Below are 17,875 nucleotides of genomic sequence, written 5' to 3' on the forward strand. Positions count from 1 at the left end.
AGTTGTATATTGTATATTTGTATAGTGTTGGGACTTTATTCCTCTTTTACTTACTTTTTATTTTACTGTATGAAGCACATTCTCAGGGGCTCATACAGAACCAAGCATTTCACTGTAATGTACATGTATTTTATACGTGGCAAATAAAAGCAAACTTGAACTTGAGTCTATACAGATCTATGAAGTCTATATATATGAAGTCATTACAGATCTGTGGCGTCTATACAGATCTATGAAGTCTATCTATGAAGTCTATAAAGATCTGTGAAGTCTATACAGATCTATGAAGTCTATCTATGAAGTCTATAAAGATATATAAAGTCTATACAGGTCTACGAAGTCTATATAGATCTATGAAGTCTATCTATGAAGTCAATACAGATATATGAAGTCTATCCAGGTCTATGAAGTCTATCCAGGTCTATGACGTATATACAGCTATATGAAGTCTATACAGATCTATGAAGTATATCTATGAATTCAATAAAGATATATGAAGTCTATACAGCTATATGAAGTCTATCCAGGTCTATGAAGTCTATACAGATCTATTAATTATATACAGATCTATGACGTCTATACAGGTCTATGAAGTCTATACAGATATATTAATTATATACAGCTATATGAAGTCTATACAGATCTATGAAGTATATCTATGAATTCTATAAAGATATATGAAGTCTATACAGCTATATGAAGTCTATCCAGGTCTATGAAGTCTATACAGATCTATTAATTATATACAGATCTATGAAGTCTATACAGGTCTATGAAGTCTATACAGATCTATTAATTATATACAGATCTATGAAGTCTATAGACTATACAGGTCTATGAAGTCTATACAGGTCTATGAAGTCTATACTTTTTAACTGCTGCTGTGACCCACTGTCACCTCCATTTATATGTAAATACTGATCGGAACGTGCAATGTTACTCACTGTGCCTTGTATATATTATATTTATCTATTGTTACCTTATTTTCTAGCACTCGCTTGTATTTAAATATGTTTAAGTTAAGTATTGTCTATTGTGTGATTTTGTGTGAAGGACGGACTAGCAAAGTAAGATTTTCATTGTATGGCAAACTGTCTGTTTAACTGTGCACATGACAATAAACAATCTTGAATCTTGATACAGATCTATTAAGTATATACAGATCTATGAATTCTATACAGATATATGAAGTCTATACAGATCTATGAAGTATATCTATGAAGTGTATACAGATCTATGAAATCTGCCATATTGGATTTTTCAGCCATTAGGAAAAGTAAAGGAAAGGTATCTTTTTTTCTCTCCCGGCTGAGATCCGCCCCACCACAACCTGGACCCTTTTTTTGATTTTTGATTTTACTTTTATTTATAACATTTTCAGCTTTTTCTGGCCACGCAGGACCGATAGAGGGAGAGAGGGAGAATGGGAGGAGAGGTAGGGAAGACATGCGGCAAATGGTCGCCGGGACTGGGAAACGACTTTGCGACTACTGGAGCACCCCTCACATCCTGGACTCTTTTAAGACTGAAAACCCACCTATTCACCAAGGCCTATGGCAAGGGCATTTTGGGGTAGAACACATCCTAGCCTTCTACAAAAACATAGGGGTCCGCAAAGACGAGTTCAAACTTGAAATGGTAACAACAGAGGAGGTGCTCAAAAAACCAAGCGCCCTCAAACCTAACAAGGCCACTGGCCATGACAATATCCCCTCCAAATTCCTCTGAGACTCAGCAGCCACCATCACCCCAGTCATCACCCACATAATAAACCTCTCCATAAAACAGGGATACGTCCCCAAAGACTTCAAAATTGCGAGAGTGACCCCCCTGCACAAAAAAGGCAGCAAATTAGACCCATGCAACTACTGCCCTGTTTCTATTCTTACCTCCATCTCGAAAGTTATGGAAAAAAAATTCTACGAACAGGTCGAAAAGTACCTTGCAGAAAAAAAAAGCGAATCTACGAATTCCAATCTGGCTTCAGAACATCCCATTCCACTGACACATGCCTTCTCTATTTGAACGACCACATCAAACAAGAGGTGGACGCGGGAAAATACTGCAGCATGGTCATGCTGGACCTCCAAAAGGCTTTCGACACTGTCAATCACTCCATTCTGATTGACAAGCTAAAAGCAATTGGTTTTGATAGTTCATCAGTGAGCTGGATGCAATCCAACCTGGAGGGGAGAGAACAGATGGTGGAGGTGAACGGTACACTGCCCCCCCCCCTCCCAGTGAGCTGTGGTGTTCCACAAGGAAGCATACTAGGACCGCTACTGTTCCTAATTTATGCAAATTACATGCAACTTGTTCCTGTTCGCGGACGACTCAGCCCTGCTGGTCTCTGACAGGGACAAGTTGCAGGTTGAAAAAGCCCTCAGCTCTGAACTCGGCAGAATCTGTACCTGGCTCGCTGATAACAAACTATCATTACACCTGGGTAAAACAGAGTCCATTCTGTTTGGATCAAATAACAAACTCAGCAAGGCCAACAGCTTCTCTGTTACAGTGGGTGACAATTTGTTGCAAGGAAAGATGAAATTACCTACCTGGGTTCCATCCTAGAGGCAAATCTTTCCTGTGACAAAATGGCAACCAAATGAACCAATGTAATCAAAAAGGTCAACCAACGAACAAGATTCTTGTACCGGATCTCCTCTCTGGTAAACAAGAATACCTTGAAGAATCTAAACAGGAGCACTCATTCAAGGGTACTACAACTATGCTTGCACCTCATGGTACCAAAGCACCCCAAAGGCCATAAAAACAAGACTACAAACATCACAAAACAAACTGCTTGACCTTACTCCTAAAACCCACCTCACCCCTGCCCATTTTGACAACCTAGGATGGCTTAGAGTAGACGACAGAGTACAGCAACTTGCAATGGGCCTGGTCTACAAGATACACTACACCACTAAGATACCCATGTACAGGGGCGGCTGGGTGGCGCAGTGGGCAAAGCGCTCGCCACCAATGCAGGAGATACTGGTATCGAGCCCACCTCTCTGCGTTGCTTCCGGCTTGGCCGGCCGTCGTACTAACACAATTGGCAGTGTTAGAGGGTGGGAAAGCCGGTGGGTGGGTCCTGGTCGTTGTAAACAGCAACTCCTACAATTCGGTCGGGGCGCCTGCTCAGCGAGGAAAGGATCTAAGGGGGGTAGTGTGATCCTTCCACACGTTACACCCTCTCAGTGAGAGTCCGCGCTGCCAGGTGAAAAGAAGCGGTTGATTGGCTACACATGTCGGAGGCAGGGGCGGGGCTAGGGGGTGGCTACTTGGGCTCAAGCCCCGAATGTTTCCTGAAAAGCCCTGAATCTATTTTTTTTTAAATTTACAAAAAATTATATATATATTTTTTTTTTGGGGCAATTAATCATTGTTACATGAAAATATGTTTGCACCAGATTTAGCAGAAGCTAATTTCCATCTGTAGTCTATCCAGCTGCTAACTGTATTTGAGTGAGTTAAGTCTTGGTGTTATGGTAGACTCAGACCTAAGCTTTAAATCACAATCAACAAGTTGACAAAAACATAATGCTTCCACCTTAGAAAGATAGCTAAAGTACGGCCATTTATAAATCAAAAGGACGCTGAAAACCAGATCCATGCCTTTATCTCAAGCCGACTCGACTACTGTAATGCACTCCTTACCGGCCTCCCGAAAAAATACGATGATAACTATTTTATTGCAATGCACTATTGCATTATTTTATTCTATTTTACTAACTATTTTATTGCACTGCACTATTTTACTTTGTATCAGTGATAAACAAACCGTAAACAAAGACACATATTAACACTTTCAGCGCCAGATGGCGCTGTTTACTGTTACTGTTGAAAGGCCAGCGCCTTTTAACATGGGGGTACGTGGCTGTGTTTGCAGGCCTAAAGCTATATTATATATTATAGCTATGGATCTAATAATATAGTCGATTGTCATTGAGTTTCTTCCGGTCAAGATGCAAAAAACAGATCATTTTTCCATCCATACATTTCCGTTTTATACCGTTGTGAATATGAGTGTAGTTTCAGGGTGGTCTGGTGTCATTTCCAAAATGACAGACACCAAGCCACATCGTTTCAAATGGAGTGCAATAGCGGCCGACTTTTGAGATCTCAGACCCATCCCCAGTGATAACACAGGCTGCCGGCATGTCTTTATGAATGGAAATATCGAATAAAAGAAACAACGATGAAAACCCGACTATACTCTGGTTTTCGGGGGTCCTGGCGCTCAACGTTCGGCGAGTTAACCCTAGATCTTAGATCCTAATATGAAAAACGATGTGATTTAATGTTCTATGTCTTACCTTGACTTTGTTTATTTTACTGCTATCTATTTTATGCTTTATGTCTGCACTTTATGCATTGCTCTTGATCTGCCAATGTTGTGCTCATTTTATGCCTGTCTTTTTGTACTGCTGTGAAGCACTTTGAGCTGCAATTCTTGTATGAAAGGTGCTATACAAACACAGTGTATTATTATTATTATTATTATTATTATTATTATTATTATTATTATTATTATTATTATTATTATTATTATTATTATTTATTATTATTATTATTATTATTATTATTATTATAAATTGTTATAGTTTGCTTCATTAATTAAAGGGTGTGAATTTAAGTGTTCTCTAGTGCCTTTTGTCCGCTTTAAGGTGGTGGTATAAGTTAAAGGTTGTGGTGTCGAAGTAAAAAAAAATCCTATCTGGGCTAAGCCCCGGATCTCCTACAATCCTAAATCCGCCCCTGGTCGGAGGAAGCATGTGATAGCCTCCACTCTCCCAGACCGACTGTAGGGGGTAGGTGCGCAGCGACCAGGAAGGGGATTGGGAATTGGCATAACGACTAACGTAAGGTTATGTATATAACCAAGTTCTGTGAATGCTAGTGACGCTCAGCGTCATATTGCATATATCTCGCTTCAGCGTATATACACTGAATAAATTTCAAAATGTACCTTTACATGCCAGCATTCATCTGGCCACACCCCCATCCGCTTACCTACATAAGTAGGGGTGGGGCCACACACTCATCTCCTTCCCAACAAATTTCACCACAATGAAAAATCAAGGGCCGCAGCGGCGTCTAGACGCTGAGCGTCACTAGCATTCACAGAACTTGGTTATATACATAACCTTATGTTCTGTTTCATGCTAGCTGCCGCTCAGCGTCATATTGCATAGCAGGAGCTGAGCGGGAGCTAGAAGCTCGACAAATGTACCCCGCTGAGGCCCCCCACAACCATCAGACCGGGGAGGACCGAGCCCCCCCGACCCTCCCTAATGGAGGATACCCCCCCTATTGGAGGTTCACGGGAGGGCGACGGATCCGACCGTGCGAAGAGGCACTCAAGCAACTCAACGCACAGGGTGAGCAGACCGTGGCTTGACCCCACGACTACACACACGCACAATCTGCATGCCACCCGGGAACAAGCGGAAGGAACAACCTCGTTACTGCCCCCAGAACACACAGGGTTAAGAGCAAACCCAACCCCGTGGCAAGGCCGTAGCAGCGGAGCGCGAAGGAAGACCCAGACCCACTGAAGGGACTGGATCCCCTGAAAAACGGGGGCCCGGAGAGGTCAATGACGCCAGGCATCAAGACCCCACCAGGTGGTCACTTAGTGACACCGCCCCCCACATCGCCAGCGTATTCGGATAAGGCCCCTCCAAGAGCGGGCCCTTTCCCCCCCAATAGCACACCGCCTGGCACACTGACCCTGCAGAACAGGCAGTCAGTATGGCCGTAAGCACACAAAAAAGGTTAACAAACGGAAGCAGGGAGCGCACCGGAGAAACCAAGCAACAGGCTGTAACCTGAGCCTGGAGCACTGCGGACGAGACAGGCGCCAAAGGAGTCCGCTGAAAACAGCCGCCCCGGCGGAAGGCGCATATGCTGGCGTTGTTGATCACCATGACAAAGCCTCCATTAAAAAAAAACCACCCAGAGGGGTTGAGGCAGAGAAGGCTGACATGATTGGCAGACGTCATGAACGTGCAGGGGCACACTCAACCGGGTAACCCGGGAGTTGACTCTGCTCCAACACACTAGGGAATCAACCACCCTCTCGGTACACAGACGGCGGTTGTTCCTATAACCGCTCAAGAAAAAACACCAAAACACACCTGCGGGTATACACTGGCTATACCGCAGTACAAGTGTTTCAGTTTTCAACAAGGGTTATCCCAGGCCTACGGTATCAACGAAACTTTACTTCGGACCGGGCCCGGCGGCACGGGAAGCACAGGATTACCAGAGGAGGTCCAAGACCACCCCAACAGCCCTCTCTTCGCCACGCGTGAGAGAGGAGCGAAAAGAATGGAGAACCAGCCCTAAGCACACCGCACTTGGTATTCCCAGGCGGTCTCCCAACCGAGTACTAACCAGGACCGAACCTGCTTTAGCTACCGAGATCGGACGAGATCGGGCGTGTACAGGTTGGTATGGCCGTAAGCCATTACGATAGTGCAGAGTACAACATGTACCCAACAAAGGGTCTCCATAACGCCTAACCCTGTGACACCCGGACCGACCCGGCATTTTTCCCCCTGAAAAAAGCACAAGTCCCTCAGGGTACCAGAACAGCAGATCTGCATCCCCGGCGGACAACGGGTTAACTGACCTGGACCAGCGTGACCAGACCAGTCCCGTGTCCTAACCACGCCGACATGCCCACTCCAGAAGAGGGGGTAGGTATGCGTGTCGATCTAAAACATAAAAAGAGCGTGCCACCCAGACGGTCTCCATTTAGACCGTGCTCAGTGGCCCACCCCAAGGGCGTGAGACCCCTCTACCTATGTTCAGATCTATTCCGTTAACATCCCCCAGATATGAACGAGAATTCACCAAGACAACCTAGTAAACTGGCGCTCGGAAGAGACAAAACTCCATCCCAGTTGCCCTATAAAAATGCTGTTTTAACAAGCAACCAAGGCGCACTTAGCCCCTGTGTGATTCTGTCACAGAAACACACCTGAGCCAGCACTATGTATGCGTCGAGACCCAAACACATCAATGGATAGTCTAGCAAGACACCAAACATTGTTCCTCCAAGTTGCCTGGGAGAACGACACGGAGCCGTCGTGCTTCATGTACCTTCCTCTTTTTATTCAAAAAAGAAAGAACACAGACTGACATGAATCCCTCGTGACGCCGCTGAGGGTAAATCTTTTTTACATTTTTACATCCCACCACCCTCCCATAGGGAGGAGACGGAAATCCCCAGAGAGACTTCCCACGCGAGCTGTATACTGTAGATTGAAAAGAATATATTGCAACATTGAGCCATGTAAAATTTGGGTTAGGGCTCTCCGAGAAGGAGGCACTGAACCAATACACACTCAATAATCGAATTGAATCGAATACACACACAATAGAGCAGGACTCCTTTTTGAAGTTCTACTCACCTTGACAATCTGAGGAGGAGGCTCTGAACTCTGAGGAGGCTCCCTCACAGGGAAGGAGAGTCCTAACTCACAGAAGGCCCGAGTAGGAGCTTCGTGAGGAGGAGCCCTGACCACTCCCTGAAACAGATCCATCATATGGACCTGAACAACTCACGGAAGTCTTACCAACAGAGACGCACACAGTGACGTACTCTATGGCGGGGGAATTTCTGCGGTGCACACGTCCAATCTTCCAGGGCGTGGGACCAGGAAACCCCCCCCCCCCCCCCTTCTTACCCTGTAACGTGCCGAACAGCAACGTGACAGGAACCTTGAAGGACAGGAGGTTTTAACCCCTGCCCATCAAAAGGGGAGGAAAGGATTACCAGTTCACCCCTTTACGACCCCACACCCATGATACGATGTAATGACAAAAAAGAGCATGACACAGTCATAGTCAGCTACATGAAGTGTCTAACAGCTTCACACAGCTCATGTGCTAACCTGCTATCTGATTTTTACTAAGGAAAAAACACAGAATAGAGAGGGCCCCCTTAAGAGCCCTGGTACCAGACTTACACATGTGCTTCTGAGGCCAACCTAACCCAGTTATAGATCACAAGACACACACAACCCTTTATCACCACAAAAAATGGCAAGTACACTCTTGCTACAGAGGAACGCTGTTTTTCATAACGAGAGAATACATAATTCTCGATTATTATCGGCCACAGGCCTTTGCTAAGCACACACGAAAAGTGACCAAACAATCTTTTCTTTAGGAAAATATAGTTTCTCAAGTGGTTTAGCACAACCCCAGCAACTAAGCTAAGGGTTACATCGTATCCCCACAACACAGTGACACAATATATTGTAAACAACATGTCTGAGAGGAGGGTGGGGAAGCCCCAGGGAACCGGGGGGAACACCCCTCCTACCTTACCCTTGATACGGCCCAGTTGAACAGGTAAACCTGTTCATATGTGAACACACTGTTCATTGTCATTACAGGCTGAGAAAATAATTCATTCTTCACTCATATGTCACTAAGCATAGCTTTATAGGTTAATTAACCCCCTTAGTTGTGAGTACACGGTACATGAACACACATGATGTTCTCAACACAACTAACCAGATCATTTTTACACATGTAACAACAACCCGATTTGTATGGAGAAGCTATACCAGTGACAAGACAATTCACACACAACACGCGTCGTATCCTCAATGTATTGCAGCAACACCCGTTTTGGAAAACATCGTTATTACAAAACATTTAGAAGGGAAGGAAGAAGACGTGTTTAAGATCTGGTCGGGACCTTCCTACCGTGAGCACAGGCCAAGCGAACTGCAGTCTGGCTAACGGGGCACCGACGGTAAACACAGCATTCCTGTATTGACAACAAGGGCAGCGTCCCGCTACGGTTCTCCATGTTGACACAGTCCTCGCCGGCCGGGCTCCCGGTAGGTTCGACTAACATCCTCTGTCAAAGATGACGTCGTAGTCAGAGTGTTTAAGGCATGTTATAGTCACAGAACGTTCAACAGTGTAGCATTAAGCTAACAGCCGATCGACTGATAGCAACAAGCTAACGTATACCAGCCTGGTAAACACAGCGAGCTAACGCCATAGCTAACAGCTGCGCAGCTAACAGCTGACTGGCAGTAGTCCATAACTAGCACGCAAGCTAACCAGCCATCACCTGAACTGCATACAATGACATAACAAGCCACACTTCAGACAGGCCGCTGTCCCAATCCCTTCCCTAACAGGGAAAAGAAAAAGAAATGTCAGAACACAGTTGTCAACGGTGATCCAGACACACACGGGGCCCTTTGAGCATGGAACTTCCGATAAAGAAGATCTTATGCCCACATTTCCTCGTTAGGGTAAACTTTCATTTGTATATGAAAGATGGGGCCTGCACGGGACAGAGAAGCATCCGCTCTTGAATCCTTGGATCACCAGAACCTAGCGCGGGCCACTAGATTAGCCATCATGGGCGTCAGGCCAAGGTCCTCCGATCGCCGTTTTAAGCCGAGCAGAGGACCCTAGCCTGGGGTCTGCGTTTCGTAAATTGTTAGCTAACCCCCATAGCATCAACAACAACCAGAGCTTGCAAGCAAAACAGTACATACCCAACCTGGAAACCACCGCTTCTCACAACAGTCGGTGCGTCCTACAGTCCAGCTGTGTTACTGGAGGGTTTTTACCCCATCAATCAAAAATAAATTACATGTGGGCCCACGTTACCAAATAAAAGACCCTAGCTAAAGCCGACTTAAAATGGTTGGGGTACCCCTAGACGCTGCTGCTAGCGTTCGTTTCAATTGAATATTGTTTTGGCACACGAAGTACCGCTGTACTTAACCGAGATGGCGGGTTAGTGTGATCCTCCTGCTGTCGCCTATACAGCTAACGCAACGTGGCTATATCAGTGGAGGTTTCTCTATGACAACACGTGAAACACAAATTCACTCATAATTCATAATTATTATTAATTTACATATACCTATATATATAAAAAAAAAAAAAAAAAACTATATATATATATATTTTTTTAAATTATTATTATTATTTCTTTTTATTATAAATGTTTTCCTCTGTAAAAAAAATTCCAGTGAATTTTTTTTTCTTCAAAAATGGCCAAAATTGACAGCTCTGAGCAGGCCTGCACTGCAGTATTGCCTGCAGTAATTATTCGTGAAGAAAACTTCACAGGTGTGACCCATTGTTAAATAAATAATAAATAACAGCGAATCAAAATAGGCTATTAACTTCATCTAAGAACGGTCTGTGCAGTTAAACTCTTGCCATTGAATGGAGGATTGATTGATTGACAGCCCTTTACATCCAATACACGGAGGTTGAATATGATTGGCAGCCTTGCAAATCCAATCAGAGATTTCTGCATTGCAAAGTCAAAATGGGTCCAGCTGCATGTGAGGAGGATAGGTTTAGCTCGGGCCAATCTCAAGTTTCTCAAGTTTCTTTATTAGTTGTCATACAGAAGTACAGAATACTTTTATACAAAATGTAACATAAAGAAGCATTTTGTATAAAAGTATTCTGTACTTCTGTATGACAACTAATAAAGAAACTTGAGAAACTTGAGATTGGCCCGAGCTAAACCTATCCTCCTCACATGCAGCTGGACCCATTTTGACTATGTGAAAGTTGAGACTATGAGAAAGTTGTTGTTTAGTAGTTAGTAAGCTGTACAGCTATAACAAGTCAGGCTAAATTAAACTTTGCGCCAACATTAGGACCGAAGTATAAACCAGCAACTGAGCAACATGAAGAAGTGGATTTATGCATCTGGATCAGAAAAAACGTTGTGGATGAAAAAGTAAGTAGGCTATACAGTGCTTGTATGCTAACAGTAGCTAGGCAGCTTAGCCTACATCACAATGATAATCACCAAGCTAACTTACTGTACACACTGTAGGGCTGGGCAATTAATTGAAACAGAATCGCGATATCGATTCATAGACCTATGCAATCTAATTTCTAAGTTATGACTATTTTCTTTTATTAAAAAAAAACGTTTTTTTTTTTTTTTTTTTTTTATTATTATTTTATCTGGGTTGAACATGATTTGTGGAACTCCCTCTGGTGTTGTGGTCGTGGTATTCACTGACCTTTGGGAAGTATTTCGACATATGGGTATCTTAGTGGTGTAGTGTATCTTGTAGACCAGGCCCATTGCAAGTTGCTGTACTCTGTCGTCTACTCTAAGCCATCCTAGGTTGTCAAAGTGGACAGGGGTGAGGTGGGTTTTAGGAGTAAGGTCAAGCAGTAGTCTGACCAGTTTGTTTTGTGATGTTTGTAATCTTGTTTTTAGTGCCTTTGAGGTGCTTTGGTACCATGAGGTGCAAGCATAGTCGTAGTACCCTTGAATGAGTGCTCCTGTTAGAGTCTTCAAGGTATTCTTGTTTACCAGAGAGGAGATCCGGTACAGGAATCTAGTTCGTTGGTTGACTTAGTTTTATTACATTGGATCCCATTTTGTCACAGGAAAGATTTGCCTCTATAGGATGGAACCCAGGTAGGTAATTTCATCTTTCCTTTTAAGATAAGATAAGATATTCCTTTATTGATCCCCTTGGGGAAATTCAGGCATCATAGCAGCATGGGGGAAGGGGGGGGTACAGGTAGTGAAAACAACACAAGCAGTGTAAACAAATAGGTCAATATAATTTACTATCTAACTAACTGAAATATACATTATTCATTATTCACAGTATCACAGTATCCACATAAGGTGCAGTATGCATAAGGTAGTGTTATTGTCCTACTTGGGTTCCTATTAGTTCTAGGTCGATGTCTGGCAGCAGTCGCTGCCCACTGTTGTGGAGCCTGATGGCCACTGGTATGAAGGACTGTCCGAGGCGGTTAGTTGAGTGTCGGGGGGGTATGAGTCTGTGGCTTCCTTGTCACCTTCACCTAATATGTTTTGATCTGGTCAGGTGCGCTGTCACCTAAAATGTTTTGATCTGATCAGGTGCGCTGTCACCTAATATGATTTCATCTGGTCAGGTGCGCTGTCACCTAATATGTTTTCATCTGGTCAGGTCCGCTGTCACCTAATGTTAATATGTTTTCATCTGTGTCCACTGACCACTGACACACAGTGGGGGATGTTTTAAAAATATTATTTAATATATAATATAATATAATAATTTGTGCTTCACCTAAAAATTTGGTCAGCAGCCTCCACTGGGCTATATGCACCACCTGTCTTCAGCGACGCTCGCCTTGTGGTATACTCAGAGTCACTATAGCCGTTAGCAGCAAGCTAATATACCGCTTCAACTTCTAGGATAACCCGTATTATTTACTGAAGTTGGTTCTTCTTTCCGTTTCACTATTCACACACTTCTCTATTGCTTGTACTTCTAGGATAACCTGTGTTATAGCAAAGTTACTTGTTATCTCCCGTTGCTCTTCAACGGAGCTCTTCGAGAGCACACGTCCGTTCACGTTCAAGTTCACTGTCGAAGAGGACTTCCTCCTGTTCCGCCCTCCAGGTAACCAGCTCTCACTCGCTGCTCCTTTCTCCTCCGCTCCGCCTGCCACCACCGCCCCCTGCTGGCGACCGCAAACTGGTCCCACTTTGGGACACTCAAGGCAGGAAGAAAGAGGATTCAATGTCACATTAATGGTCCATATCGAAGCCGGAGGGAAGAAGAGCACCTCGCATTATTGGTCCGGGCGAGATATCAAATAGGAACACTGTTTATCATGTCTTTGTGCACACAGGGGAAGTAACAGGTTAAGTCAGCACTTCTGAATAAATAGCAGAATATTCAGGATGCTACTGAAGTATCTTTCACTTCATTTATATCTAAGTTCTATGATCGTATAGTCTTTTACCCTTCTCTCTGCATTGTTTTGTATTTCTGGTGTTCGGTTCTATTAAGGAAAACGCAGACGAGGTGGTCTAATCAAACAAACTGCGGTGTTTATTTCCATTTCTTAATAAACCACAGCTATGCGTCAAACAAGTACAGGATCTTCATTTCATCTCTAATCGTCTCTTTGGTGTGGCAGTTTTGTCCATGATCTGATCAGCTGCGGCCGATCAACGCTTTCTCCGGTGATGGTGTTCTGTCTCGGGTTGTCCAGGACAACATGCGGCTTCTCTTTGTGGTTGGTGGTCGCCAAGGCAACCCTGGGTCTCCGTGAGTATCCGCGCTCAGGCAGGGAGCGCTTGATTTCGTCTCTCTTCGTGGCAGGATCTCCTGCTGCGAGGCGATCGTCTATCATCGTCTGGGTCCATAGCTCTGTGCGTCTCTGGTTTCTTCATCTACCTCCAGCGCTCTCCTCCTCTCCAGGTCTGTCTCGCTCCAGGTCTTTCCTGTCAGCCGGTGTGTGTCTCGCTCCTGGTCTGTGTCTCGGTGCTGTTCCTTTAACTTCTAAACCACACCTCCCAGCGCATCGTCGGATGACGCTGCCCTAGGAGGCGTCAGCCTATCAAATCAATTTGAAACCAGCTGGTCTTTTCTGAGGTCAAGAAAGGCTTGCCCCCTTTGTATTTCTTTAAGAGAACTAAGGTTATACAATTTAGCCTATTGGATTCATTATTTTACATTTAGAATTAGCAAATCAAATCATAATATTTGAACCCAAACACATGGACACTTTTCTTGACAATGCTAATGGTCTTCTTGGCTGAAAACAGTTTTAGTCATTTCACCACATGTAATTTGATTTTCACAGTGTAGGACGATTTTCTAGTCTCCATGAAACACCACATTTGCAAATGGTCTAACCCTTAACCTCTGATATTTACTAATTAAATGCATTCTTATTGTTTTACTTTTATCCTTGGTCGTTTTGAACCAGTTTTTAATATCCAGTTACTCAAATTATTAAACAGAACACAGATTTCACAGTTCTGAGTTAGTTTGGTGCTAATCTCAGCTTGTTGTTTCACTTAATTTAATTCCTTCTCTGCCCCTGCTAGGCAGGGCTTAATTTCTAAATCTTGATGCACTGAACACCTGGTCCCACTTGGGTGCAAACTGAGTCATATATCTTCAGGCTGGAGGGCTCTGTTTACAGTCCGTTTACTCTGTTTTCCTGACCCCCTCCTCCGTTACGACCGGGGGATAGCTGGGGGCTATTCATCCTGTTACCCCAACTGTAGATAGTTCTCAGGATAACACGATCGCGTTTTACGACTTATGGCTGTAGCCACAGTTCCTGTTTCCCTATGCTAGAAACCACCTCCTGACCTCCGGGCCTTAGTCTTCTGAGCAGCTGCCGTGTCGTAACCTGAAATTGCTTAGCTAGTGTAAATAAGACCTTTGACCTCAACTGTATTTTAAGTTCCTGTTCTTCAAAGATAATTATCTCCTTCCTCTTTAGTCTCTTACCAAATAGGTCCCGTGGGGGAAATGGGTCACCCAAAGTAAGCTTTTGTTCTTCTTTAGCTAAAAGTAAATACCACTCCTTCCTGCCCATCTCACCACCTGGTCTTGAGGGGTCAGTTTATGACCTTAATGGTCCGGCACCTGGTCGGGGGAGTCACTGTCTCAACCTCTTTATGCCTGGTGCCACAGAGATAACCAACATGGGGTTTTCAAGTGGCCCTTCTGTCAAATCAGCATTTCCGTCTAATATTATTTTGTACAGTTTAGTTGCTATTTTCATGTTTCATTTTGATAAATTCACGACACTACACTTGTATGTCATAAATGTCTTTGTCTTGATGAAACAGTACTGTATATCTGTATGTCATGTTATCATAAATGTCCTGATGAATTGAAAATGGGGGACCCTGATGTAAACAAGACGAAAGTATTTTTCTGGTCTGCATCCCCTTAACAATTGTTTGTATTGAGCCGTACTGTATTGTACCCGTTCTGCAATCTGTTAATAACGTTTTCAATCAATCAATCAAAACTCTAGTCGTATCCCTGTCCATCATTGTTAATATTATTTCATCTGCTTATGACTTATTTGTCTTTTGCTTTGTAAAGCACCCTAGGGTTTAATGAAAAGCGCTAAATAAATCCAAGACATTATTTGTATTATTATTATTATCATTATTACATTGTTAACCTGATTCTCACAAAATTGTATGTATGGCATGTAGGGACCAGCGTCTTTCAAATGTATTATTTAGATCACCGATAGGCCAAATGATAATGATGTTGATGTTGCACAATGCCATTCGTAAAAACTCCCTCCACCACCCAAGTCTCTACCTGCATCAATCTATTTCATCATCTAGATTCTCTGTATGCCACGCTAGCCTAATGTTATTGTGAGAGCTGATACTGCAGGATTTTGATAGTTTGAAAACAAATGGTCAAACTGTTTGACTGTATTGGGGGCGTGATCAAAATGTGTCATTGAGGAAAGTTTTGGGGATATTGACAGCATATAGGACAACAGATGAAGGTGTAACAGAGGTAAAAAAAATATATATATATATATATGTGAAAAAAACACACAATTTGGGTATGAAATCTCCTAGATTTTGAGCTGCTCAATAGTGGCCAGTGGTAGCCTGAACGCAGCACAGCTTAGTGACGGTCTCCATTGGTTCCGTCCACGTCTGGGCAGTTCCATTTGGGTGTACAGTACCTAGAGAGGACTGCTATCAGTGGCTTGCTGGCACAGATGAGTAGCCTCTGCGGCCACAGTGGAGGAAGCAATGGGTGGGTAGAGGATGAAGTTGGAGGATGCAACTGAAGCCAACATTGCAGAGAGGAGCCTGTGCACTCTTGTCGCAGAGAGCTAGGGGAGGCGCCTGGGAGGCCGACCAACAGCTAATGACCAGGCCTCCTCCCAACATTGTCATTTACCCACAGCTGCGCTCAATCATGTATCAATTAATCAATAATGTCAGTAATGTTCTGAATCTGAACACAGCTGTGGAAGAGACATCCTGCAAAACACAGTTTACGCAGTTCATTGTTGCGTCTCGGTTTTGCAATAAACAGTTGTTCCATTACTCCAACAGTACAGGTAATCCAATGGGGCATATTCCAACAGTCTTAGGTGTAAAAATAAGAAATGGCAGTAATTTATAAAATGGTCCTGTCAACCTGTGACAATAGCTTTCACCAAGGCCCAGAGAAAGAGATCTGCTGATGGGTGTGGTGACCTCCCCCTTGCTAAGATTACACCACTAACCCCGGATGAATGCACAGTTGCACACAGTGTTCGACAACACACTACAATATGCATCGAAAAGGGACCTGTCAAAAGCTCCATTTGTCCATGGCCGCTCACAGGTACTGTACATACCTCAGGTAGAGCAAGTGAACATTCCTACATCCCTAAGCAAGATGTACAACCAGTACAGCTACTGTCACGCCAAGAACTGCAGGCAAAGAGTGAAGAGGTCTTTACAGAGTTGAGCATAACGGAAGAAGAGATTATTTTTTATATCAGTCAGTAAATCTGATTGAAGACTTGCATGTCAGGAATGTCCCGGGCACAAGTAATGAGGATACTCCAAGTGCAGAAAACTTCTTAATCACTGTTTGTGACACATAACAAACGTATTACTCAACCTTTTTTTCAATTGTGGTTCCATGTCACAGAAACAAGAGACAAGACCACAGTGAAAATGTGCTGTGTGGTTTGACCAGAAGGCAGGAAGGGTGCAGCCTGCCGCGCTGACCGGGGCAAACCAGCTGTCTTCCTGCAGGAGAAGCTGTCCTGTGGCCTAGGAGGACACAAACAACACACCCTCTCAGGTATTCACATCCACTTTACACTGGATGACAGCGGCACACAGAAATGTGGAAGTCAGGATTCCCAAACAGGCCAAAAGCAGCCACAAAAGTGAGGGGAACCGCAGCAATGTCCAGATTCTTTTTGTAATACAGCCTCATCTTCAAGCTCAAAATCAAGCCTTACATTTACATGCAACCCACTACACAGCAACACAAAGAGTGCAACTGGGAACACGTTGTTATGCGCATGCTGTATGCAAGTGGTCTACATGTAGATTTAAGGCTTTGTGTTTTTGTATGAGCCTGCAACGGTGTGAACGAGAGTATTTTAAGGCTGTATTACAAACTTTTCTGCATATTGTCATGGTTTCCCTTCCCATCACTTTTGTGATTTACATCCACTTACTTTGGAATGATGCCTCACAGTAGTAATGTTACTGTGATATGAACCGTGTACATTGTTGTGGTTGCGTGATCATTTATTGCCATAATTTGATACTCAAGGTGTAGAACATTGTTTTTTGCAGTTTACATATATGCAATGTAAACTGACCTATAATACTGCTATACCAGTGTAGAATTATATATATATATATATTAAGGCTGTCAAAGGTATCGCGTTATTAACGAGTTAACGCAAAATTATTTTAACAGCACTATTTATTTTTTACGCGAGATTAACGGGCTGTGATGTTTGAACCTCGGGCCACTCCGTAGTTTGGGAAAACCAGGAAGCAATGCATTGACGTCGATGCCGCTTAATATAAACGAGCCCCTGTGAGCACTAGTATGATACTATTTTGAATGGCAAGTTCAGCTTCAAAGCCATGCCTGATGGCTCTCTCGACAAGACAAAAGTCATTTGTATTTACTGTATTTACTATTTTTTTCATTTTCAGGATTTTAACCATTTCTTAAATTAGGGTTAGAGTTATAGTTGGGGTTGGGGTTAGGGGGTTAGGGTTACCCTAGGGTTACCCTAATCCTAACTCTAACCCTAACCTGTCCAGTTCTGCAACTAGGGTGAAAGGTGTGACACTTGTTGTTCATTGTTAATAGTGATTGTTTAAAACAAAAAAAACATGGATTATTGTAATGTGAGTCCAAGATGTGATACTGAGCTACTTTTTTGGCATATACATTAAATCTAGCCAACGCTATCCACAAACACACATGAAGAAAACCCTAACCCTAACCCATTTGACCAGTTCTGCGACTAAGGTGCCTTAGCGGTTAATGTTACAAATTGAAAAACACAGTTTTCATTGTGCTGC

This window comes from Notolepis coatsorum, assembly GCF_963971535.1.
Source record: "Notolepis coatsorum genome assembly, chromosome: 20".
Lineage (NCBI taxonomy): Eukaryota > Metazoa > Chordata > Actinopteri > Aulopiformes > Paralepididae > Notolepis > Notolepis coatsorum.